Below are 12,766 nucleotides of genomic sequence, written 5' to 3'. Positions count from 1 at the left end.
AAAGTTCATATTTTTTTAGATATATATATATTTTTGACAGCAGGTTAGTTGCTTAGTTAAGATTTTTTGAGTAGATATTCCAGATGGACATTTACCTTGGGGTAGAGAAGAAGAATAATTCATAGAAGGAACGCCTCTCCATACTCAGATCGGCATCCCAGTCAACTCTTTCATGGAAGAAACAGAGTGGGTGTCGTCAGTCGCCCACCACATGTTCCACGTATGGCTGTGTGCTGCACATCTATCTTTATTTATTAGGGACTTCTTTCTGTAATTCTGTAAAGGTTGAATCTAGCGTAATCACCAACTCCCAGAATATGCCTGTTGGATCCAAACAGCATATTGTTCTGCATTGCATCCTCTATTGGAGCAACTGAAATTTGACATAAGCTTCTAGCAAGGGAGAGAATATGGATTGTGCACATAATGTACTTGTTATTTTAAGAGGATGCTTCAGAGAGTTACCCAGTTAATAAATATTTGTTAAATGGTTACAATTGTTCCAGAACTGTGCTAGGCACTGTGGGGAACACAGAAGTCAGTACTTGGCCTTTGCCCACTGGGAGTAAACAGTGTTACTGTAGAGGCAAGACTTATTTACATGAAATTATGTTAAAAAATGTAGATGATTGAATGCTTTATTGTATGGTACTGAGATTAAATGTAGTATAATTTCAGGAAAAGGGAAGTATCATCAAAAAAGGCTTTACAAAATCAAGTCTTGAAAAATGGGTAGTTTGGAGAGGAAGAGAACTTTTTACTTTAGGAGAAGAGCACATACTAAGGGAGGAAAGGGCATGATGTATGCAAGATAGTAGGTGATTACCTAGGACAGTTGCTAAGGGGAACAAAGGGAAACTTGGTTGGACGTGAAAGATAAAGTAATAGAGGTTGTTACTATGCATGTGATTGAGACCAGTTCTGGATAACATCTAAATTCCTGACTTTGGAATATTTTGTCTTAACATCTGGAGCCTCAGACTCTGTGCTTCCTCTTCGTCAAAAGAGATGAGAAGGTAGCAAGCACAGTGCCTGACTTACATAATAGGCCTTCAAAAAGCTTCTTAAAGGTAGCCATGAAGGGACTGCCTTCAATTACTGCTCTAAAATCCTGCCAGTGCCTGTTTCCTTAGCACCAGTGGCTTGTCATCGGCCTTTGTCCTGTTCTAGCAGGACCTCTTCATTGTTGTTCTGAGAGATACCTGAGTGGTTTAAAGCAAATGTTTGATAATAGAGATACCAATTTCTGAGGGCTTACTATGTGTTAGATACTGTGTTCTTGCTTTGCATTAATTATTTCTAATTCCCACAACTCTGCAAGGCAGGTATTAAGTTTCCCACCTTACAGTTAAAGAAAGTGAAGCTGAGGAAAGTTAGGTGTTTTGTTAAAGGTCACCAAGTGGGGATTTGAACTCTGGTCTGAATGATTAAAGATTTTTCCTAGCTGCCCTCCATGGTATACTGTGTAACCTCATTTTTAGAGAATCATTTTTATTTATTTTTCTTCTAACTTTTTATTATGGAAATCTTTAAACATATAAGAATGAAGAGAAAAGTATGTGTTAACTCTCATATACTTACTACTTGATTCAAAATTTATCAATACTTGGCCAGCCTTTTTTCATTTATATTCTCTATCTAATCCCCCCACCTAGATATCATATACTTTTGTCTGAAAATACTCCAATATGTTTCTCTAAAGAAATGCTGTCCAGTAAAACTTTCTACAGCGATGACATATTCTATATCCGTGCTGTCCTGTATGGGATATTTTGCCTTACATTTGGAGTCTGGGACTCTGTATGATAGCCACTAGCCACACATGTGGCTATCTGAGCATTTGAAATGCAGCTAGTGCGACAGGAACTACATTCACATTTTTAAATTTTAATTTAAATGTAAATAGCCACATGTAACTAAAATATTAATAATCACTTCTTAATAAAGAAAGCCATTTAAAATCCAGAAACTATTAAGAATCTACCAAAAATTTATGTAGATAAAAAATACTGTGTCTGTGGTTTAAATAAAGTTCTAGTATTTAAAAATGTATGGTGAGAAAAAAGTCCCTTGTCATCTTGCTGTAAACAGTTTTCATAAATGCTTTTTTTATCTTAAAATGTACAAATAGTGCATGGTTATTGTAAAATTGTATATTAATACAGTAGTTACATTATTTATGGAGTCACTTTTAGACAAACCATGAAGGCTGACATTTTACGCAAAAATGAGGTATATCGTAAAATATTCTAAGTGCACACCTTTTTAAAGAAGGCCGCCACTTCCTCATAATTGAGTGGCTGCATTCTAGTGTAAATCCCTAGTACTGACAGGTGTTAATCTGCATTTTCTACCACCTTCTAAAGGGGCCAGCATTCCCTAGCTGACAAGCCAGCCCTTACTTGGATTTCCCCAGCAGGTGTCAGTGTTGGGCTGCTGCTGCCACCAGGCTAGATTGAGTAGAGAAGAAAAGAAAGTGTTCCTGCTATATGCAGGTCTGCTTGAAGGGAGACGGTTTATTCTCTGTAAGTGGGAGAGAGACTAAAGAGACATGTTTTGACCCTCGGTGCCGCTGATATAATTGATAGAGTTTGCACATAGTGAGAGTATTAAGCACTAGTGTGTATATCAGTGTAGACCTATGTTGCTGATAATAACAGGTACACAGTTTGTTTCTTTTTCTGTGCGGGCACTGGAGGGTGAGCTCTGTGCAGTCTGACTCCAACTTACAATTTATAACTTGGGTGGCAGGCCCTTTGCTTCACCACAAGAAACTTCTTTTTGGGTTCAATAGCCTAGGATCAAGCAAGAGAAGATCAAGGTGTGTGGCTTGAAGCAGGAGTGGCCTTGAAAGGCTGGTATTAGGAAGAAGAAACTTTTAAATGGCATCTTAAAACTGGAGAAAGCCTAGAGCTTAAAATACAGCCTCTTTTTTTTTTACAGGTGAGAAAACTTAGATGCAGAGACAAGAAATGACTTTCAAGAGGCTCTTGTAGCAAAGAGGGGACTTGAATCCCTGGGTCCTAAAGGGGCCACTCTTTCCTACACTTGGTTTGAAATTAGTGCCTTCATACAGCAACTTCTCCATCAAAACTTCAGTTGCTCCAGTAATCATTAACTGAGGGGCTCTTCAGTCAGGTCCTTTGTAAGAAATTGGGGGTCTCAAAGATCATTTGTAATTACTGTCTCTGGGTAGAAATGTAACCAACGCAGTATTTAGGGATATAAGAGAAACACTGTTTTAGTTATTTTTCCATAGAACTGTATGATTAGTCCTTCTAAAGTAATCTCAGTTAGGGAAGTTCACTGTTAAAATCCCAACATGTGGGAGATCAAAATTGGGCTAAATCTTCGCCAACTAAATTGTTTCTCTACTCCTTCTCCAGATAGGTAACAAGGCCTTAGGTCTGAAGTATTTAGTAAGATTGAGTATGTTCTTAGAACTGATGTCTTTTGATCCTTACTTTTCCTTATGATAGATGAAGATTGGAGAAGACATGTATGGTTATAGCATGCAATTTGGCCCAGATAATTAAAGGTTAGAGTTGGAAGTCCTCATTAGATTTCTAAAGTATTTCTTTTACACTGTTGTGAGGGGATTGCTTTGGAGTAGAGCACTCTGAAGCCTCTTGAGACTTCATGGGTCAGCTAACTTGTTTGATCCTTCAGCACTAGTCACATGAGAATTCTCTATGGAACTTTCAGCAGAAACATCATCGATAGGGGGAAATAAATGGATATGTCTGCAGGGCTAGTCATAGGTCCACAAGGGGGAGAAGGCAACCCAGAAATTAGGAAAGTTTGTCTTTTCAGCTTTATTATAATACCGAGAAGGGTCCAACTTGAGTAGTTCTTTTGTACCACTGATCTAACTGGGTCTAAAGGGTTTTTCTATCTAAAATCTCTCCCAGTTTCTTTGGATTGAGAGTATATGAAATTTATTATTCAAAATTTAGCACAGCTATCACCTTTCCTTTGGGAAATCTTCCCTAACTGCCCCAAGTAATCACTTCTTCTTTGCTGCTTATATACTAGAAATAGATATTTCCTGCTTTCTAATATTGCACCCATGACAGAAAATTATTTGTTTCCCTTTCTGCCAGTGAACTCTCTGAAGGCAGTGATTATGTCAGTATCCCTGCTGTACCTAGACTACTACCTGGCACATACTAGGTGCTCAGTAAACTTTAGTTGAAAAAAATGGAAATGAAATTATATCCCTTGTGACCCAGTATACAGTGTAAACCTTTTGGCTTTTCCAATAAAAAAGAAAAAAAAAATACCCTTTAGTCTTATAGAGTTGTTGGCTCAGTACATACTTGTTGAATAAATGAGGTGGCATTGCCTAGAGTTGTACGTGGAAGACACCTTCTATAACTTGAGCTCAAGTTTCCTGGAATTTATTCCTCTGATGTTTCACCGTCGTGCCATGTTTCTGACTTGTGTGTTGGTTGTCCTGAACCTGTGATAAATCTCATGCACTTGGTCAGCTCTCCTTCATATTGGCTCCCACTGACGATGACTCAGGGCCTACATGCTCCTTGAGTGCACTGGCATCATATACAGCTTTCTCTTGAGACCATTTTGTAGGTCTTTGGCTTGACATCTCTGTGATATAATATCTCTGCCAGTCAGTGCTGTTGTTTTGCTTTTTTCCTTGAAGACTCTTCGCAGTCTGAATGATGGCATACTTGGTCTTAATAAAGTCTTGCTAAAGTCCAAATTAGATGTGAATAAACCAAATTAAATGTGAATGTGAATGTTTCCCATTGGTGCTTTATGTTTCTTGTAGTTTCTGTGGAAGGCTTTCACTGAATTTGGAAGTAGGGTTTTTGGGTTTGAGAAAGTGGGTATCTTCTTTTTTTGTTTTGAGGTCCATGCATTATTAGAGTAATCTTTTTTTAGTTTTGAGATGAGTTTAGATTCTTATATTAAGAGAGTTTTGCTTTACCGCTAATTATGTCCCTAAAAAAACTGGTGGAATTATTGTCTTTGGAATTCAAGTTACAATAAACTCTTCCTAACTTTTGAGTTCCTACTCAGAAGTTTGGCATTGGAGGACCAAGAATAGAGAAGAATCCTCAACCAAGAAATTTTAATTTATGGTATGGGCAAATCATGACTTGTTCCTTCTGGAAAAAGAGAGAACCAGGTATTTGAGAAATCAAAGAGAGACAGAGCTGATGGTGGAACTAAGCAGCTGTTTTAGCAGAGGTAAGGGAAGCTGAGGAAAGATAAACCCAGGCCTTAGAGGAAGGAGCTGAGCAGTATGTACAAGGGCTGCCCCTTGTGTGAGTGTGGCTCTTAAAATCCTGAGAATTGGGCTGGTGAAGAAATAACTGATTGGTCAGTGTGTTCATTCATTCAGTTAACAAATATGTACTAAGCACCTACTACGTACCAGAAACTAAGGACGAGCAATAAATCTTTCATTCTAATGGGAGAAAGACAATAAAAAATAAATAAAATATCTAGAATGTCAGGTGGTGATAAATTCTGTGGAGAAAACTTTTAAAATGTAGGGGGTGCTGGGGTGGAAGTTTGCAGTGTTAAACGGGGTCATCAGAGGATGTCTAATAAAATGACATTGGAGCAGAGACCTCAAGGAAATAAGGGAGTAAACTGTAGGTAATGGGGGCAAGGGTATTCTAGACAGAGAGAAGGGCAAATGCAAAATCCGTGAGATGCTTGGGTGGAGCACAGCGAAGGATGAGGTGATAGAAGATGAAGTTAGAGAGGTAATGGGGACCAGATTATGCATGACCTTCTAAGCCATTTAAGGGATTTTACTTCTTACTTTGAGTGATTTGGGAAGCCATCAGAAGTGGAGAAGTATGATCTTATATTTTAAAAGGATCACTGTGGCTTCTGATTGAGAATAAACTGAAGAGGCTCTAATAAATGTGGTAAATTAAAGTTAGGCCAACATCACACACTTTTTAGATGAATTTGTATCTTGAGATCGCAGTGAAAACCAGAAGGCGGGAGTCCATGATTATGTCAGAATTAGATAGTCCTTAAATGTTTAGGTGAAGAATTGCTAAATAAATAAAGAAATAAAGTCTCTTAGCTTTCTTATATACAACAAATCCCTGCTATCTGCCTCCCCCACCCCCAGCCATGATGGCATGCTGTTAAAACTTTGAGGAAGGGAGAGGCTGAAAAATTTATAGTGAGCAGGGGATCATAAATGGAAAATTTGAGGTGCCTGTTTTTTCTCCTTATAGAACTAATACAAATTCATTTGTAAGAATACAGACATTACAGAAATGAATGACATAGAAAGTGAGTGTCCTCTGCAGTACTAACCACTTAATTTGTGTTAACACTAGATTTTTTTTTTAATGCAAACGAAGATAGTTTTTCTTTTTTTGTGAAAATGGGATCATACTAAGTGTACAGTTCCATCATTTACATATTTCACTTAATATATGGACATTTTTCCATGTTGATACATATAGAACTTTGAACAATGGCATCGTATTCCAACAATTGGATGCACCGTAATTAATTTAATCAGTTCCCTGTTGGTAGACTCTGGATTGTTTCTGTTTGCTTTCACAAACAATGCTGCAGCATCTTTGTATACTTGTAGTGTTTCTAAAGGAGGATGAATTTTTACAGGTTCTAATTGCTGGGGCCACAGATTATCAAGATTGTTAATGGTAAATAAAATTTAATTATATACTATTTATTATTACTCATTTAAAATGTATAAAATGACATTTTCTATTTTCTCTTTTAGTGAACATAATTTCATAGATATTTGTAAGTTCATAGATTGGGACTCCTAATGCTTTTTTTTCCTTCTCCCATAAGGTCTGAAGTTTTTCCATAGTAAATTCTTCTATCACTGGGTTTTTTAGGAACCTGCTCCTCAGGATTGAGAAGGACTTTTGTTTTAGCAATTCTAAATATTTGCCACCTAGAGGTGTCACATACTTTTCTTCTCCATAGCCTTGTATGAGGGAGACATAACCTTGGTTCCACCTGTGGCATTCACTACTTACTGGCTTTGGGCCCTGTAGTCTTCTTGGTCTTGTTAAATGATTGGGAGAATCCAGGCATCCCTTGCCCCATCATAATGCAGTAATATTTAGATATTTGACTTGTCTTTAGGGGTAGTTAAAAACCCTTTTCTCTCTTTGGCAGGGAGGGCGAGTATAGAGTGAAAGAGAGGTACCATTGTAGTTAATCTTTTTCACCTTTGCTGCTCAACTGGTCACTCGTTATTTGAGCCTGTTTTAATTTTGAGTATGATCCCTGGTTATATCCTCTCTTTCAGAGTTTGGCAGTCTTTTTCTGTGAAGAGCAAGGTAGTAAATATTTTAAGCTTTGCAGGCCATACTTACTGTCTCTGTTGCAACTACTGAACCTTTGTTCTAGCATGAAAGCAGCCATGGACTATATGTAAGTGAATGAGTGTGGCTGTGTTCCAGTAAAACTTTATTTATGGACACAAAAGCGATTTTCGTATAATTTTCATGTGTCTTCTTTTGATGTTTTTCAGCTATTTAAAAATATAAAAATCATTCTTAGTTCGTAGGCTGTACAAAAATAGGCAGCAGGCCAGATTTGGCTGACAGGCAGTGGTTTGCCAATCTCTGCTTTATGAGCGTGATTTGATAGAGTCAGGTGCTCTAGTAATAGAAGGTGTTATGATAATGAGGGCCCGGAAGAGCTAGGTATGGGGCTTTTACAGTTGTCTTCTCTCTGTACTGTGGACTAGATGCTCTAGTATTGGCTCTTGTAAGGTTATTTTGACAGGTGAGAGCAGGCATAAGTGCATAGAGTCTTATTTCTTCTGCTATCTGCCCGGAAGCAAGGTTTTTTAACCTTACTCTATATCTGTCTTGGGAATTGTTAGGAAGCTGGGGAGGATGTGCGTGCTCCTTGAGGTCCTCCAGGCAGTGTGCTTGACAGGCAACCCTTCCCCCACTGCAGGTCAAATTAACGTCTGTTAGGCTGATCTAAATTATCCCCCATCATCCTTCTCTCTGGGGGCTGAATGGTGTATTGCAGGCTGTGTGCTTTGTATACACACTAAGAACTTGAAAAGATGTAATCGCTTTTGTCAGCTCAGAGTGTTGGAGTGCTACAGAGACTTCAGTGGGATCTATATGTGTGTTGCAAATACATGGAGAGTAATTTCCCATGTACTTATTCTTCACCCTTCAGATCACCTTATTTACTGTATTTGTTCTAAGGGTGCGTTGGAGGTTTTGCTAAGACAATAACACCAGGTGTATGGGGTTTTGTTTGCATAATATCTTTTGTTTATTGTAATCGGTCCCAGCCCATTAGAGCTGTGCAGGTAGCTCCTCTTCATCCCTTGGATTTCTTACATATTTATGGGGAGAAGGAGAATCCAGTACATCTTACTTCTGCTCCTTCTTGGGAGCACATCTGACAATGTGTTCATGTGTGCAAATTTGGCTTTAGCATGTGGACCTGTTACATTAACCCAGAGATTGCAAAATAACTTTCAGCTATGTTTGTTTGGCCCTCACAATGTTTCTAAAAATTGTGTTCTTTCCATCACAAAAATCCAGATTTCTGGATTCTATTGAAAAAATTAGATCTGGCTTGTACTTGCACATAATAACAATCAGCAGGAGTTGAGTAGTTATTACCCTTTTAGTCAAGGCATGGTCCTTCTGTGTGCCTTAGTCGGTACTGGGGTGACTTCACCCATTTATATTTCCTACTTAATTCCAATTTTGTATTGGTTATCATTCCATTAGCTCAAGCAAAATGTGCTGTTGATGTTTATGTGTAGGCAAATATCTAAGTGCCCTATCACTGGGCTCCACCAGGGGGAGGCACTGGACATTGCAGTACCCTCTCTGCTACCTGCCCATCGTGCCTAATTCATCCACAAGGGGGTCTGCTGCTGCTGTAGGCTGACATGCTGACAGCCCCCTCACCTGAGAAGCTGCCTGACTTTTTAATAGCAACAATTAATAAACTCCTCCTCTGTTTCCAAAGAGGGAAAGTGGGGGTGCCAAGCTTTTTGCTGGCTGAGCAGATCTCTGTTATGTCAGGTTATGCAGTATGAAAGCAACCTTCCCTAATGATGGGCTATGTAAAATCTTGGAGAATATCTGCACCTCTCTCCCTGTGAGCAGAACGCCCTGGACAGAGGCATGGGTTCTGGTGAAAAGGCTGCTTGATTTGGGTGTCACCTGCCAGAAAATTAAAAATCAAGTTAGAGCAGGATAGAAATTTGTAATAATAAAGGAATCAAAGGCTGAAAGTATGACCTTGTCATAGAAGGAGAATTGCAGCTTGTTAACATTGTGCCCTCTTCTTCCGTTGCATCAGAGGGTATGGGTGTCAATCTTTTTGTCTCTTTTACTTTTTTCCTACCATACACATGTGCACATATGTTTCTCAGTTTTCCTCTATCTTCCTGCTGTTCCTTGGATCACTTCACCTCAGCAAGCTGGCTTTTAAATTTTTCTTTCTTCTGGTGGCAATTGTAATCCACTTTGGTTTTTTCTTCCTTATTATGATAAAAAAAAACACAAAACACAAATTTACCCTCTTAACAATTTTTAAATGTACAATATTAAATATATGCATATAGTTGTACAGCAGATCTCTAGAACTTTCGCTTTTTGCATGTGAAATACTGTACTCATTGAACAATTCTTCATTTCCCTCTTCTCTCCATCCCCTGGCAACCACCGTTCTTTTTCCTTTTTCTGTGAGTTTCATTATTTTCGATACTTCAAGTGGAATCATGTAGTATGTATTTTTGTGACTGGCTTATTTCACTTAGCGTGATGTCCTTAAGGTTCATCCATGTTGTAGCATGTGACAGGATTTTCTTCTTTTTAAAGGCTGAATAATATTCCATTGTATGTATATACCACATTCTCTTTGTCCATTCATCTGTCAGTGAACATTTAGGTTGCTTCTACATCTTGGCTATTATGAATAATTCTGCAGTGAACATCAGTGTACAAATAATCTCATTGAGATCCTATTTTCAGTTCTTTTGGATATACACTCAGAAATGAGGTTGCTGGATCATATATGGTAGTTCTGTTTTTAATTGTTTGAGAAACTTCTACACTGTTTTTCATAGCAGTCCTTTGCTCGTTGTTGTTGTTGTTATTAAATTGTAGGTGTTCTTTATTCTGGATATTAACCCTTTATCTGGTAGTTTGCAAATATTTTCTCCTATAGATTGCCTTTTCTCTATTGTTTGCTTTATATAAGTTTTTTAAGTTGATGCAGTCTTTTGTCTGTTTTTGCTTTTGTTGCCTGTGCTTTTGATGTCATACATAAGAAATTATTGTCCATTCCAATGTCATAAAGCTATTCCCCTATATTTTCTTCTAGGAGTTTTAGAGTTTCAGGTCTTACATTTAGGTCTTTAATTTATTTTAAGTCAGTTTTTTAATATGGCTTGAAAAGGACCCATATTCATCTTTTGCATGTGAATAGCCAGTTTCTCAGCACTGTTTGTTGGAGAGACTCCTTTCCCTATTATGTAGTCTTGGCACCCTTGACAAAGATCATTTGACCATATATGCAAGTGTTTATATGCAAGCTCTCTATTCTGTTCCATTGGTCTATACGCCTGTGTTTATGCCAGTACCATACTGTTGTGATTACTGTAACAGCTTTGTAACATGTTTTGAGATCAGGAAGGGCCACATCTCTAGCTTTGTTCTTTTTTTCTCAATATTTTGGCTCTTTGGGGTCTTTTGAGGTTTCATATGAGTTTTAGGATATTTTTCCTCTTTCTGCAAAAAAATGCCCTTTGGATTTTGATAGGGATTGCATGTGATCTGTAGGTTGCTTTTGGTATTATTGACATTTTAACAATATAGTTTTCCAATCCGTGAACGTGGGATGTCTTTCCATTTATTTGTGTCACTTCTTTGGTAAAATTTATTACTAAATATTTTATTCTTTTTGATGCTGTTGTAAATAGGATTGTTTTCTTAATTTCCTTTTCAGCAGATATAACCCTTTTAAAATTTAAACAAGAAGGAATGCTTTTTTTTCTTTAAACTTTTTAAATCTAGTGTTTTCCTAGAAGTTCAGCACTCTTCTCTGCATGCTTTTCTGATTCCCTTTTTTTTTAAAATTTGATTTTTAAAAATTAGTTTCAGGTATACGTACATTGGTTATATATTTACATAGTTTATGAAATGATCCCCCCTAATTACTCTGTCACCCATCTGGCTCTACATCTAGCCATTAGGATACTACTGTGTTCCCTATGCTGTACTCTACGTCCCCTGTCTGATTCCTTTTAATACTTGTCTCTTAGGAGTTCTCAGAAAGAATTGAGGCAGAGATTGGGTTGATTTTTCTGTTAGCTCCTCGAAGGCAAAAGACCATTGCTGTAATATCCTAATAGAGCTGCTGAATTTTTAGTCCCCCATAGATTCACTAAATTTGACAGCTCTCTTAGATGGTACTATTTTGGATGTGATAAGGTCAGAAAGAGTAAATATATCAGCATGTGTTTATTTTGAGATCTTTGGTCAGTGGTTCTCAAAGTATGGTTCCCAGACCAGGAGCATCAGTATCTCCTGGGAACTTGTTAGAAATTCAAGTTTCTAGGCTCACCCCAGATCTGCTGAATCAGAAACTTGGAGTGTGGGACATACAGTCTTCATTTACAACAAGGGTTTCCAGGTGATTTTGATACACACTAAGTTAGAGAAGGTTTTAGACCACTTAGGAACTCTTTAACAATACCACCACCTCCTTCCCCCAAATCTCTGGTGTACTGAGGCCCCTTGGCATTATCCATCATTTCATAAACTACATATGAAATTGTTAAAGGTTTGTTTCCAGATGTCTTGTGTGGTGTTTTGCTTTGATAGCCAAGATTCCTTTGAGTACAGATGTGATTACTATAGGCTAGTAAGCTAACTTCATGGACTTATTTCTAATGCTGCTGTTGTGACTATCTCAAGAGAGCTACAAGATCAGGAACTATTTTGTTCATCTACTGATGCATAACAAACCACGTAACAAAACTTAATGACTTAAAATAACAGTTTTATTATCTTTCATTGTTCTTTGGGTAGACTGTGCTCTGTTGGCAAGTTCTGCTGGTCTTGCTTGGGGTCTCACTAGAGTCATTTGGAGGCTCAGTTGAGACAGCTAGGCCTCTTTCCCTCTTCATGTAGTCGCAGGGACTCCTCTCTTCATGTGGCTTCTCCAGCAGAGAAGCCACACTTTTTACTTAGCAGCTTAGGGCCTCCAAAAGTGACAGTTCCAAGAGGGAAGAAACAGAAGCTGTCAGTTCTCTTTAAGGCTAGGCCCAGAACAGGCACAGCTTGCCATGTTCTCTTGGTTAAAGCAAGTAACAGGCTGGTCTATATTAAATTTGGGAGAGGACCACACAAGGCAACAACACTAGGAATTATGGTTCTTTGGGGTCCAGCTTTGGAGACTAGCTATTATAGGGACCATATCTATTTTACATACAAATGTATACCCCAAAGTAGACACTCAGTAAATATTTATGATTTGAATCAATGGTTGGCTAGACCAATAGACAGATTGGTGGATAGATGACTGATTACCCTTGTTTCATTTGAGTGAGGCTCATGTGATTCTTAAGGTGCGGATGCCCATGTTTATGCCTTTACAGTACTCATCCTTCAACACATGTCTTTCTTTCTAAGAAACTACCTTTTTAGGCATGGTGACTTGGGTGTCCAGGGCACATCATGTTCCCTGTATATACTTTGGGAGTTGTAATTTAAGGAAGAAAAAAATAATTGCAGTT

General features: G+C 38.0%; 1 protein-coding gene across 9 annotated transcripts in view; it reads left to right on the top strand.

Annotated features, from left to right (window-relative positions):
* AMBRA1 (autophagy and beclin 1 regulator 1) overlaps positions 1–12,766 on the top strand; it is a 147,658-nt gene that overhangs the window by 30,499 nt on the left and 104,393 nt on the right. The window lies entirely within an intron of this gene.

This window comes from Pteropus vampyrus, unplaced genomic scaffold, assembly GCF_000151845.1.
Source record: "Pteropus vampyrus isolate Shadow unplaced genomic scaffold, Pvam_2.0 Scaffold31, whole genome shotgun sequence".
Lineage (NCBI taxonomy): Eukaryota > Metazoa > Chordata > Mammalia > Chiroptera > Pteropodidae > Pteropus > Pteropus vampyrus.
This window is presented reverse-complemented; position numbering and strand designations above follow the sequence as displayed.